The 13927-nt window shown below is 36.9% G+C and overlaps 1 long non-coding RNA gene across 1 annotated transcript; it reads left to right on the top strand.

Annotated features, from left to right (window-relative positions):
• Positions 1 to 2384: 2384 nt before the first annotated feature.
• Positions 2385 to 7549, top strand: LOC137850085 (uncharacterized). The gene is made up of 3 exons (XR_011092248.1): positions 2385 to 2718; positions 2810 to 2923; positions 3034 to 7549. It is a non-coding gene; the product is annotated as an uncharacterized lncRNA (long non-coding RNA).
• The last annotated feature ends 6378 nt before the right edge of the window (positions 7550 to 13927 follow it).

Raw genomic sequence — 13927 nt, forward strand, 5'->3', positions numbered from 1 at the left:
ACCACCACAGCCACCCCTGTGAAATAAAAGCTCTATGTCTTCATTTACTTATTGCAAAGTAGTGCAAATATCTCATTATGAATTACCTGACTTTTTTTTTTTTTTTTTTTTTTTTTTTTTTTTTTTTTTTTTTTCTGCATGACTCCTTACTGATGAGACAGCTCCTCTGTTTCTTTGAAGGACAAAATTAGTTTGGTGTCACTCTACTTACTCTGTATCAAACTCCCATTAATCCAGGCTAAAATCAATCTGAAAACAGACCTTGCATCACTCATCCAATAGTTCACAGAGCTCACACAGCTTTCCAAGTGGGAGAGGCCCAGGGAACACCTTTGCTACAACAGCAGGTTCACACAGAAGATCCACTGGAGTGACACACTCCTTACTTAAAGGGTTTCAAGCACAAGAAAACAAGGCTGTAACAACTCCTGAACTTTGTTTAAAAAGGTCTTCAAGTGTTTTTGTTTGTTTGTTTGTTTGTTTTTGAGTAGATCCAGCTTACAAGATCTCAGGGCAAGCTAAATATTTAAAAATACAGAAACCAGTAAACTTCCATATGACCTATCAAAAGCTTATGATCTCATGTACATGTATATATGGGCATAGGAATTGTTTTGTGAAAGTGCTAGTGCCTTGTGGAAATGTGGCACTTCTGAAAATCAAAAATGTCTAAACCATTTTTAACATAGCAGATTAATTACATTAAATGAGGTCATCTTGCAGCTTAATGATTATTTTCACTTCCTCCTTTGATGCAGTGTATAACTCAACCTTTCCTTCTGGGCAGAAGTTCAAGCCAGTATTAGCATTGTAGTCAGAGCAAGGACAAAAGAAATAAATAAAGGGGCAATAAAAGCTGCATTCGGATTCTGACGGGAATTATGAATATTACAGACGCTGTATTATTCAAGCCTGGAACCTGGAACGTGGAACTGAGCAGCCTTCTTCCTCATAATAATTATGCAGGTGTTTGAGGTACCATGTTTACAAATCCAGGTAGGTGATCTCAGGGGAAATCCCTCTATGAAACTAGGTTTTCTGGTCCCTCTAGCTTACTCTTCCCAATAACAGCTATTACAGATTGCCAAAGTCTTATTAGTTATTACCAGCCACCTGCAGATTTCTGTTGTGGAGAAGAAGAAAAAAAAAAAAAAAGAAAGAAAACTTAATTTCAAAGTATTACAGTTGATACTTTATCCTAGGGAAAGAAGAGAGCAATATCCATCAGTCTTTAAATCCCTTTGTTTACTGTACCATTAGACTTTATGTAATGTTGTTTTTCTTCCTGAAATACATCTGCCAGTGATATGAAATGATTGCAATGTAATATCCTAAATGTTTTCATTGTGTGTAATTATTTATTTTCATGCCATTCTGAAATCCTAGGCAGATTGCCGACATGATGATCATGTTTTCCCCTACAAAACACTTAATAGTCAAAGACAAAAGCCTTAAAAGGATCAGAAATAGAAATGTTTACGTAACCTGCCACTTGAATCATCAGTAAGTAAATGCTGTATTTTATTAGAAAAACACAAACAAGCTTTTTCTTATCAATGGCTTTTTATTTATTGTTTGCCTTAAACCTTTATCAACTAATTATAGCAATAGCTACAAACAAAAAATAAAATAAAATAAAATAAAATAAAATAAAATAAAATAAAATAAAATAAAATAAAATAAAATAAAATAAAATAAAATAAAAGCTGACTGCACTCATTTGTATAGTCTTGGAAAAAGGGTGACATGTAATTTCAGTTAATATTATTAATCTAATTGAATGTTTCTAGAACTGCAGATATGTTAATTCAATTTACAGAAATTTGCAAATACATTTTACAGTGTAGGCTGTAGTTGTTAACCTGGATGAAGAGAAACCAGTAATGGCACCACAATCCCTTTTATTTGTGGAGGGGGAAAAAAAAAAAAAAAAAACAGTAAATTTTTATAAGAGCTCAACTAGATCTGAAGTCTGCCACCAGGGTGGATAAAAATGTGAATTCAGGAGCATGGGGATGGTCTCTTTAATGCAGCAGCATGAAAAATGCACTTTCTGCACACTTCTTCAAACCTTCATGTGTAGTAAATAATTGCACTTTCGTCTTCTCTCAGTCAAGCAGGAAGCATTAATAAATCCTCAATCTAGTACATGGTTAATGTGCATGGACAGAATGCCTGAGAACTTACACAGGTTGGACTGAAGAGAAAACTTTTCTAGGCATATTAATAGACAGAATCATTTGGGTGGGATTCAGCTGAAGTTTGTAATGTAGATGTCTCTATCTCAGCTAGTCTCTGCAAGTTCCCATTATGGTCAACAGAGAAGGATAGGCAGTGTGACTCATCTGCTTTGCTTTAAACATCTCCTTGAGAAGTCAGAGACCAGTATTCTAAAAGTGCCTGTTCCTCTTCACTAATTAGAAGAGAATGGTCCAATGAATCATGTCCACATTGCAAACGTCTAGGAATCCATGTGCTTATAAACTGACTCTTGAGGTGGAAAACAAATGCCTGCTAGGGTTGCAGACATGATCACAAGTAGGAGAGAGACGGTAATCTGCTCTTCCCTGGGTCCTATGTCATTCTTGCCAACTTATTCACAGGTAGGGCCTGTAAATGTTTTCAAAACATTTCTTGTGATGTCATTGTGAATCTTCCAGGAGGAATCTGATGAAGCCATGCTGTTGTTTTGCCATCTTTACTTTTTCCCAGCCTGAGGTAGGTTATAATGCAGAACGACATAGTTTAACCGGATTATCTATAAAAGTTGATACTCCTTTTGAAGCCAAACCTTTTCATATTACTACAGGGAACCTGGAAAATACAATGTTCTTATTAGCCTCAAGTCTTAACAAAATTTACAAACTCTTATCAGTCCTAAGAAGAGCTTCTACTGCTACGTTAGCAGAAAAAAATAAACAAGGTAAATAAAACCAGGTAAAATTTTCAACAGAGTATTTTGGGCAGGGATTAATACATTTTTTATCAGATTTTCTCTCCTTAGTGTTTTCTTTCATATCTCATTTCTTTCAGTTTGGCAATAATCTTCCTTCAAGTCCACATCCAGAAACTGCTGAACCAACCTCTTAATGACACGCCACAACTGAACAGACCACACAGAACTCTGTCTGGGAAGGATGGTTTTTAAGAGCTCTTGACCCAAAAGAAGTAAAAAATAAATAAAATAAAATAAAATAAAATAAAATAAAATAAAATAAAATAAAATAAAATAAAATAAAATAAAATAAAATAAAATAATAAAATAAAATAAAAAAGGCATAAACTTTCAAGCCAAACTTTAGGCTCTTTCTTGGATTCATTAGCAACTCCAGGATAAAAACAACTTGACTTGGGGTTCTAAATGTATCCAGAACTGTTGGTGACCTGTTTGGGAAGACTGAAAAAAACTGGCCAGGGATGAACTGATCAGCTTTGCCTGGAATGTGACTGAGCCCCTTTGTACATGGAAATGTACTCAGAGGAATTCCTAGCATTTCTGATTTCCTGGTATTTTCCATTATTTTAATCAAGGCCTGCTTGAAAAGCTTGGGTTTGCTTTTCTCCTTGTTCCAGCCACTTCTCTGTGCTCCAATCTGGCTGTGTATGTGGTTCAGTTTGGAAGAACAGGTTTTGCATTTTCCGTTTAGAAATCCAGTGAGTCCTGGAATATATGTGATTTAGAGGGAAGAGCTTCCACATATTATTTCAGCCTGACAAGTGGGACTGTAGAAATGGAGAAAGCAACATGGAGAGAAAATCCAGCAAAGCCTTACCTTCACACAAGACAAACAGACACTGGAAAATCTTGAGGTTTTTGTCTCGTGATTAATGTATGTCATAAATTCTCGTTAAATATTCTCTGGAATGGTACAAATCTGAGACACGTGATACGTATTCACAAACAAGCTCTTGTCTGAATTAAGGTGCCAGAATGCCTGCTATAGGACGTGTAGGCATGTACTTCAACTGCTCTTCAAAATTTCTCACTGCTCTCCATCAGACTACAGTGGAAGGATTGTATCTTCGTGTAAAGAGAAGTTTTTTGCCATTCCCAGTCCAAACAGTGTCATCGCTGCTAAAGTTAAGGCATCAACCAAAATTTTAATTGGGATTTTTTCACTCAAAACGTATTTTACTCATGCTATCAAATAGATTACGTACAACTACTTAAATACTGTTATCATAAATGGATTTAAAACATACATGAAAAGCTAATCATGTATCTGAAATAAGCGTGTACAAGTTTTATGTTATGCATGCTGAATCATCTTGCTGTGGTTGGATGTAGTTCTCCAAAAAGACAGGCACTGTGTGCCATTATCACTCTACAATATTAAATTTTTATTAGGCCTTCATTTGATCACCAGGGTTAGAATCTATTGGTATGGAAATAAAAGCAAAGATATACTGGTCCATACCAAAAGACAATTAGTTAAAGTGGCCTTATGTCTTGCTTTGGCCATAAATGGTTGGTTAGAGCAAAAACATAAATATGGGCAAGAGTGGAATGATGCTTCTTTTAGTAGACTCTCTAGCTATCAGGACATAGAGACTAAAAGAGCTATGACAGATTATGTCTGTATCATCCTGTCTAATAGTTCTTCTGGTCTAATTCGCAGACCATAAAATTGACTGATAGTATTTTAATACATTTATTCATCTGTAGGAACTAATTTTTATTGTTAACTTATGGATTGTTTTCTAAAGTACTTCTTGCTTAATGTAAGTCTGTCACTTGATCATTTCATCACGTCCCTTCTGGTTCTTATGTTACTTAGAAGGAATGAGCAATCATGCCTTCCTACAAAAAACTATCACATACTCTGTTCCTTCAGCGACATCCATCCTAAACTGCAGAGTTATAGCCCATGTAAGCCTTTCCCAATGGAAATATCTGTATATTTCTAATCATTCACAGTGATCTTTATCTCTGACTTCAACTGCAAAGAACAAGAGTATGTTCCTGCTCATGGTTTGGAGTCATTTTTCCTTTTATGTTCTGTATAGCAATTATGAACCTCAATTTCATGCTCAGCATCATATGAATGTACTAAACAATAGTTTTATACACAAATAAAAGTTATTAACCATATATTTCAATCAATATTCCAGAAAAAAAAAAAAAAAGAAAGAAAGAAAAAAAAAAAAAACAATGACAGACAGCTACATGAAAAAGGAAGCAGCCATTAGTACCAGCCAAGGTAAACAAAGAGAATTTCTGTTCATGTTCTCTTATTGTACTTCGAAAGTGAAACTTAAAATACAGATTTTTTTTTTTGGATTCAACAAAAGCTCTCGGTGTGTTAATTCCCATATGCTGTATACACAGTAGCAACACTCAAACAGCAGATGTGCACCCAAAAAAAGAACAATACAGCGATCATTTCTGGGAACAGTAGGTACAGGAGGCATGCACTCATAGCTTTCTCTGGGACCACAAACATAGTGTTCATTGTGTTTTTAATACACTTTATGTAGGATGTGACAGATTTAAAATTAAAATGCGCTCAGTCCAGAGAATGTCTCACTTGCCTAGCAGTCTCTTTAAATTCTCATTTTCCTTTTGTCATTGATTCCATTACTCATTGTTTTTTTCTTTACATATGAATAACACAAAAACCTTAAGAACTTTACCTTGTAGTAAAACACATAAATACCTTTCCTAGCATAGGCAGAATTGATAGTAATTACAATGCCAGGGATTGGAATGGGTGTGGAACAGGGAAGTAATCCTGTTCAGTTAAGCAACATCACGACTATTGGTAAAGCAACAGAATTTAGAGCCAGAATTATGTGCTATTTCCCATGGGTATTACCACTCCTACTAACCATCCAACTCCTTGTCCACAGTTTTGGACAAAACATCACAAAACAGACGAAATATGCAAGGGGAGTTGATGACAGAATAACTAACTTGTCCGAGGTCATACAAGGAGTTACTGGAGGATTACTGTACTGAACTCTCAGTTCAGGAGTTTCAACATCCAATCTCAAAACCATCAGACACAACTTTATTAACCATTGGAATAGTCCTTACCCTCCCTTCATCAATCCCCATTTTCAATGCATATGAAGAATCCTAACTAGTAAATCCTCTAAATGCCTTATTAAGAAATCAACTATTTTATGTGTGTTGGTTATAAAAGACAAAGAAGCTGCTGGATTTGACTTCCAGAGAATTCCAGCAGGAGAGTCCAAAACTGAGCAGCCCAGTGTGATGGCTGAGAAGCTTATGCACATGGTAAATCATATTTTGAACAATCTGCTGTGAAGGGAGCCTCATTGCATATTTGCATCTTGAACTGCTGAAACTCTCTTTCTGTACAAAGACTGAAAGAGTACTGCTGATACTTTCATCTTTCATAGGTGTGATTCCTATAATCTTCTCACAATTTAGTCCTCTACAAAAGCAAATCCATGCATGAATAAAGACACCATTATATTTATTGAAGAAATTGAGAATTAATTAATAATGCAAAAGCATTCGTCCAAATGAATCCTCATTTCAGACTCTGAAAAATACAGGACAATTTTAACTTTAAGAATTTTTAATTTTCTGGTTGCTTCAAGAGATGAAAACATGTATCATCACGTGTTCAGATTGTTCTTAGAGATGTTCTTCCTACTAAGGAAAGTTTCCTTTTATGCTCTCACATTGATTTTACAATGGTCAGTCTCCCACAAATTAAAACAAATGAAAACTTGACACAGTTTCTGTTTGAAAACTATATATGTAAGAGAGTATACAGCACCAGCTCTAGCACCATTGACTGTTGAAATAGGAACTACTAAAATCCAAAAGGGAAGTAAGGGGAGCTGACAGATTTGATGTCACATGTAGTATCTGGTAAGTCTCATCCCCAATAGATAGAGCCAAATGCACTGAGACTAACAGAATTTCAGCTTCCCCATGGTATTTGACCTGCTCTCATATTCAGGTCTTTCATCTAGCATCTCCTGTGATGTGCCTAACCTCAGCCTTTACAACATGAAAATCAAAACTGGGAAATGCCCAGAAACTGATTAAAAACAAAAGTGAGATTCACAAATTTATAATCACAGTTCCAGATCCTGAATGTGCCTTTACAAACAAACTAACTAATGAAATGAAAATCAGGTACACTATACAAAAATCATGGCTAAACAAGATATTTAAACATGAATACCTAGCCTAGAGATATGAATAGTCCTTTTGGCTTCAAAGATGCAAACTGATTGAAGAAAAATTTTAATAGTCCTAAAGTTAGGCATATAGCTTACTGGATGAAGGTCATGGCAGAACCGTGTCTCTAGGGTAATTCCACCTACAAAGGGGCATCAACTGTATCATTAAGCAGCCTGTTCCAGGTTGTCCTGTTCTGACAACCCTCATGGTAAAGAAATTTTTCCTAATGTCCAGTCTGAACCTCCCCTGGCACAGCTTTGTATCTCACATTCTTCCCATTTTCACAAATAAAACCAGTATTACTATCCCAGTCAATGTTTGTTCTCTTAATCATAGGACCAGATCATGGCATTTATCTCAGACTCCATCATGGTGTATAATGCATAGATGTTGACCAGAAAGACCTTGAAGGAAAACAGAATAAATATTTTCTCTGCCCATTTCAGGTGAGTCATTCTGACTACTCATAGCCTTAGCACACGAAGTTGCAGCGCAGGTTATGACCAAATCTCCCTCCTAGCATGTTTTTCATACAGAATCTCTACTGATAGAAGAAGAGACCACACAGACATAACAGAGTGGTTATGTTTCTCTTAAGCCTTTGCCTCCAAGACCTCTGAATTTGACTAGCTAATAATTTTCATCTTTGAAAAACAAACATGCTACAGTGTGGCATGTGGTTACAATTTGCGTATAACTACCCTGGATCCAGTTAGTTTGGACAGTAATACACAAAAAAAAGACAACACTGCAAGCTTCACTGTGGACTGTAAACCAGACCATCTGGTTGCCCAGGTTACTGTGTCTTCACTGTCTTGCAAACAAGCTGTGTGAAACATGGCTCGAGTTGTTCCTCCATGCATGAGCAGATCTATGGCAGTCAAAACTACATGCAGTCTTCTCAGCATGGTGCATTACAATATTTTCTGCAACATTATATTCCACAGACTATGGAAACACCATTAATGTAGTCTCTCATCCCACTTGGTTTCAGAAAGCAGCTGCACAGAGCCATGCTCTGTTGTTTGGTGTTATTTTTTTCTTTCCTGGAGAGCTTCTGGTTGTTCTGGAATACACAAGCATGTATGCAGTTGAAATATTTGTCTCCAAAAAGTGTTGCTTAGCATTTGTCAGTGTTGGGTTCACATGTTATTCAAATACTGCTATTCCTTAGGCTCTAGTAAAGTTTCCTGAAGGCTCTGTGTACCTTTAGTATTTTTAGAGCTATATTTTAAAATCATCTCAACGATAAAGGAGCAGCTTAAAGATACGTTATATGACTGAGTAAAAACAAATTACAAGCCTACTCACCAGCATGCTCCTCTCAGCTATGTGTTTAGAACCTAAGAACATACATACACATTTTATTCTGTACTAACTAAACAGTAATTTATATTCCAAAGATTTTGACTAAAAAGAATATTTCATGAAGAAGAATCTCAGATATAAAAAAAAAAATAAATACTGGGAAACCAAGTTTCTTTAAGATTTTGAAATCAAAGAGAAAACTTGGTTTGCCTAGAGACAGAATTTCATTTTCTGTGAGTGTAAGAGTGGCTGATCTATAACACGCGTTTCAGAAAGATGTCAACATCTTTTAGACATCTACATACTCATAAATGTAATTGAAAAGCCCCCAGATAAAGCTCAGTGCCTACAAAAGCCTTCAGTCAGACCTCACAGAATACAGCAGTCTCTCTCTGTGATACTGAGTTCTATATTAGGGCCCAACTCTCTGCCTTGCTAGAAAATGCTGTGTTTCAGAAGTTGAAAGCTGAAGTCAGAAAAATGTCTTCTACTTGTTTATGGAGTCTTTATTTCCAGTTATCTTTTCTCTATTCATGCTACGTGGTCATAGTCTTTTCAATAAAAGTAAATAAAATTGGGAATATGTGCTCAGCCTTGCTGGTGGCTGGACCTGGAGGCACGGAGCTGCAACAGCCTCACCTATGCTGGGCTCCCGAAGTCAGCAACTGAACACAACAGGCAGAGCTCACTCACAGTCCAACCTCTGCCACTTCCCTGCACAGCAAAGCATCTGGAGCTTAAACAAGGACAGTGGAACAGTCGCACTTAAAAGCTTGAAAGATGAGTATTAGAGGATGAGAGCTTGCTTCAAATGTAAAAGTTGTGTTACAAAAATCACAGTAATACTTTTCATCAAGATCTTTGATACCTATGAATTTTCATGTAATATTTTAACTATGAATATATCTGAAGACAGATTTGGCAAATTTCTTACAAGTTGTAAGAAAGAACAACAAAAAAATGTAATGAAAGCAGCCTCACTTCAGTACTGATGCCACACTCTGCAACTGAATTCATGAGTAGAGAATCAGATAAATAGTAGCTTCTGAATGTAAGCAATGAGTAACAGCTACTATGAGGAAATGCCCATGTAAGAACAGCCACTGACTGCATGGTTAAATGCAAGGATGTGTGCATGAAGTGGAATGGATCCAGCTCACTTCATGGCCAGAAGCACTAGTGGTAACACAGGGGAAGAGTAAACACACACCTGGGACCAGAAAAAGGCCAGGAACGCCTTTTCAGAAACAGCATAGGTTTCAATCAACCTTAACCAGTCATAAAAAGTCATTTTAGGCACAGTGATGAGATCAACACATTAGCTGAAGATGAGTAAACATAAACTTTTACTAGAATGACAGTAGCCAGCTCATACTGTCGTAGAAAATTAACTACTTATAATGATAGGAGAAGATTCAGAGAAGAAAATACTAACCATAGCGTTACAGCAGAAATTATGCAAATTGGGTCAGTTTAAAAATCACTAATATGTACATACTGGCTAACAAAATGCCTGATGCTCTTGAAAAGCCTGATTGCTTTTATAGTATAAATAAGCTAAACCTGGGATACTTCAGAAAAATATTATGAGCCAGAAACTGTGGGTGAGGAGCTGAGAGCAAGTACAGTGCACTCCCTCATGTACCAGTGTCTTCCTGTTAGACCACAGTGTTTTAAGATTATTTGTCTAGCTTGTGTAAACCTTAGAAACTGGACAATTCAATTGTTAATCCTATGAAATCATTGACGAAATTCTACTTCCAATAAACCTGCACATCTACTACCTACAAACACTGCTTTTGACCCTTTCTAGTGTAAGATAGAGGGTCCCCTTTCTTCTTTTAACACAAGTGCAGCCCCTCCCATAACATTTAGGGGAAAACTGTTTTTCTACTTACCATGTAATCACATGGATGTACTACAGAAAAAAATCCAATGATTACACATACCAATTAATTCAGACACATATTTGCAGAATGAAAAAAAAAAAAAAAAAAAAAAAAAAAAAAAAAGAGGAGTCTAAAGAGTCCATTTTTAGTGCATTTAATGGTTAAATTTTGAAAGCAGAAATTCTTTTGGAGAAAGGGAAAGATGTAGAGGAAGAGAAAAAAAGGATGCATTTGAAGAAATAAAAACTGCTACGTGTTCCTGGCCGGGAAGCTGATCTACAGAATATATATGCATTTTCAACCCATATTTGACGATGATTTTAAAATATAACTATGCTGTTCACACCGAAGACAGTCTATTCAGTGTTGTCTTTGCAGTACAGTGTCCGTTCTGCTATAGACAAAGCTACAGAAGCGGCCGAGATCACACAAATGAAGGCATCAGGACCGGTGAGCACACCCATGGTTGATCCATGCTGCCATCTCGTGGTTCCCAAATAGAAGCACTGACGTTTTGCAATGAATTTTAAATATTATCTTGTAAAATCCAGAAACCATGGTAATGTTCTCTCAATAGCTGGTGGCACAGACAGAAAATCTCCATTCTTTTCTGTATGTTTACTGTGGTCTTTTCTGAAATATTAAACCAAATCGCCATTCTTGTGATCAGATTCTCAGAGTGGTATGAACCTAAAACTGAAGGGGTGCAGCTTTTGGTCACTGTATGTATATTTTGACAAAGATACAAACAACACACGCATGATAGATAGAATAACATGTAGGTATATATTTTATAATTCCTTGTAATTTGTGGGGGGAGGTGTAGAGAATAGTATGCATGGCTATATGTTATGAATTTTAGCTAGCAGCAGAAAATAGTAAAAATATACTAAAACTAATTAGCAGAAAAATCTTAACTATCATGAGCATTTGTTGCTATTGTTCATTCATTTGTTAAATGCAACTAAAAATAAAAGCAAGGATGCACTATCATCCCGCCAAAGAGCTAATTAGGACTAATTAGGCTTCTCATCAGAGACAGTTAGGCTACTTTCTAGACAATCTTAGACACTGCTGGTTTAAAATTTCATTTAGACCTTTAACTCAGATAATCTTTCCTATAGTTTCCTTTTCTCAGCTACATTCAAAACAAGTCTGTCATCACCTACCCTACATTTTACACTTCAGTCATTATTCACAGTGTTCTTAGGTAGCATTAATAGAGGATTTTTTTTAAGCAGGAATTAGCTTAGATTATGGAACATAAAAACAAAACCTTGTGTGCACAAGTCTTTTGTCACCTTTGAAACACAGGAAGCAATTTTCAAAGCTAAACTGAAGCTGAGAAAACTCCTAAGATTTTTACTTCATTGAGATAATTGGTTGGACAATCAAAGGGGAAAAGACAACTGGTATTTACAGTGCAGGAGGAGGGGGATTAGCTCCTGTGGGTCGGAAAACAAGAGAGTTAATTGTCATCTGTCAAACATGAATTAACTGAAGATGCAAAAATGATGAAATGCCATTGAACCAGTATCTAAATTGAGTCTATGAATTTTGATGTCAAGGAGAAATATGAATTTCAGTTCTCATCCTTGTCTTTTGATATTTTGTAGAACTACTTTGGAGATTGACTCTGAAAAACACTGGTAACAGGAATTTGTATTACACGTGCAACTTCAGCCTTGTACATACTGATTTGCAGTCTCACAGAGAACAAGCTGGGGATGAGTATTTTAGGTGAGGTACATCTGCAAGGTCTGTAGCATTGCCACTGATTCAGCTGTGGTATGGCAGTCACTGTACTAGCTGTGGAAATCCATCGGTAGCTGTCACATTTGTTATTCAGTCCTGGTAACTTCCATTAAACATGTCAACCCACTAGAGTTCACCTAATAGAGACTGGATGCTTCGTTAAAGTCTGTCATGTAGGTTGTGGGGCAATTTTGCAATGGACTCCTCTCAGTGCTGGTTGTAATCGAGTTTCAAAATACCATCCCAATAAGGATGGTAAATGGCAACCGGGACTGCACAATCAGCAGGGATGGGTCTTTTTGTATTAAAGAAAGTTTGAACCTAATTTGTTCAATGGTGTCATCTACCTCCCTGGGGAGTATCCTCACTGGGCAAATGCCCTCTTCAGTGAGCAGCATCGTATTTTTCTTGACAAATCTGACAATATCTAAAGGCCCATTTCTGCCTCACAGCCTTTTTGATGTAATATGTGTGAGTTTGTTCTTGCAGTGATGCGTCTTTATTTTTTATGCACTTTGCTATTTACCAAGTGTAGAAAAATCTTGATGAAAAGATGGTGGCTACCTAATCAGGGTTGAAATTATTAAGAGTCCACTTTTCGAGTCTAAGCGTAGAAGATGCCATCTGCGAGTTAAGAGATGCGGGACTGGTTAATGCAAGGTTCCCTGGCCAGCAGATCTGGTGGAGCACACGGAAAACCCCAGGGTCAAGGCAGCAGTTTGTGATGTTGCTAAAGCTGTCTGGAAAGGGAATGTATTTGGGAATCTTTATTCAAAATTGAAATATAAACTGGTTTTGGTGTCTTTGTAGCAGGTGATAAATGTTAGCCTCACTGATGCACTGTCTGCAGTTCAAATTTACTATAGACTGCTGGATCAGTCACTACTTGGAGGACCTAGACTTGAAGATCTTTACACAAATATCCCTCCCAACCTCCTAGAAGCCTTCAGCCTTACTAAATCTACAAGAAACAAATTTTCTGTAGGCCAAACCACAGCAAAGAGATGCAGACTGGACACGAGGCACTGCTATAAAATTTTACAAGTCTCTATGAGAATTTCATACAACGTTGAGTTTAATCAGGTCCTGGTTAACAAAGAGGGCTTCTGAGGGAAAGCACTGAATCAACTTAAGGATAACTTGTAGAAATTTCTGTTCTTCTCAACCAAGTCATGCTGCAAAGCATACTCAAGTATGAGTATTCAATTAATTAATTTACTAAAAGTAGTTGAGGAGCTAGCACCATAGAATTGGGTAATTTTGAACTTTACTGATTCTTTCTTCATGTTCATTTGTTTTTTTCCATTGAACTAGTCTGTATTGTGAATAAAGACTAAGCGAATTTCACATCACTTTTTGAATTTTGCCTTTTTGAGTCAAAACCCCAACCTAACAAACACTTTTTTTTAGCACTGTTAAGGTCTTGCGGTAGAACCTAGATTTACTGTGCCAACAGTGCAAAGATTCGAATAACCTAAGGCTTGTTAGGACACCTGCTTCTTTGACAGCTGGCTTAGTTCATGATTTGGCACTTAAAGTGTCTAAAAGTTGTGAGAGAATATCAGTGTGTTTAACTATACTTTACTATAGGTGAATTAAACAGAAATCTGGAATAAAGTAACCCCGAAGCTTCTAGAAAAGGAGAAGCCATTTTCAAAATCGGTCACCAGCCCAGCCCTTGGGACGCCATTTCGCAACAGCCCCGCCTTGCCTCGCCCTCCCCCTCCCGCCTCTCTGTGATTGGCTGAAAGGGGCAGGCGGGCTGACGAGACGCTCGCTGATTGGCGGAGAGGGCCGCTATCTTGGCGCG

The sequence above is a fragment of the Anas acuta genome, chromosome 1 (assembly GCF_963932015.1).
Source record: "Anas acuta chromosome 1, bAnaAcu1.1, whole genome shotgun sequence".
Lineage (NCBI taxonomy): Eukaryota > Metazoa > Chordata > Aves > Anseriformes > Anatidae > Anas > Anas acuta.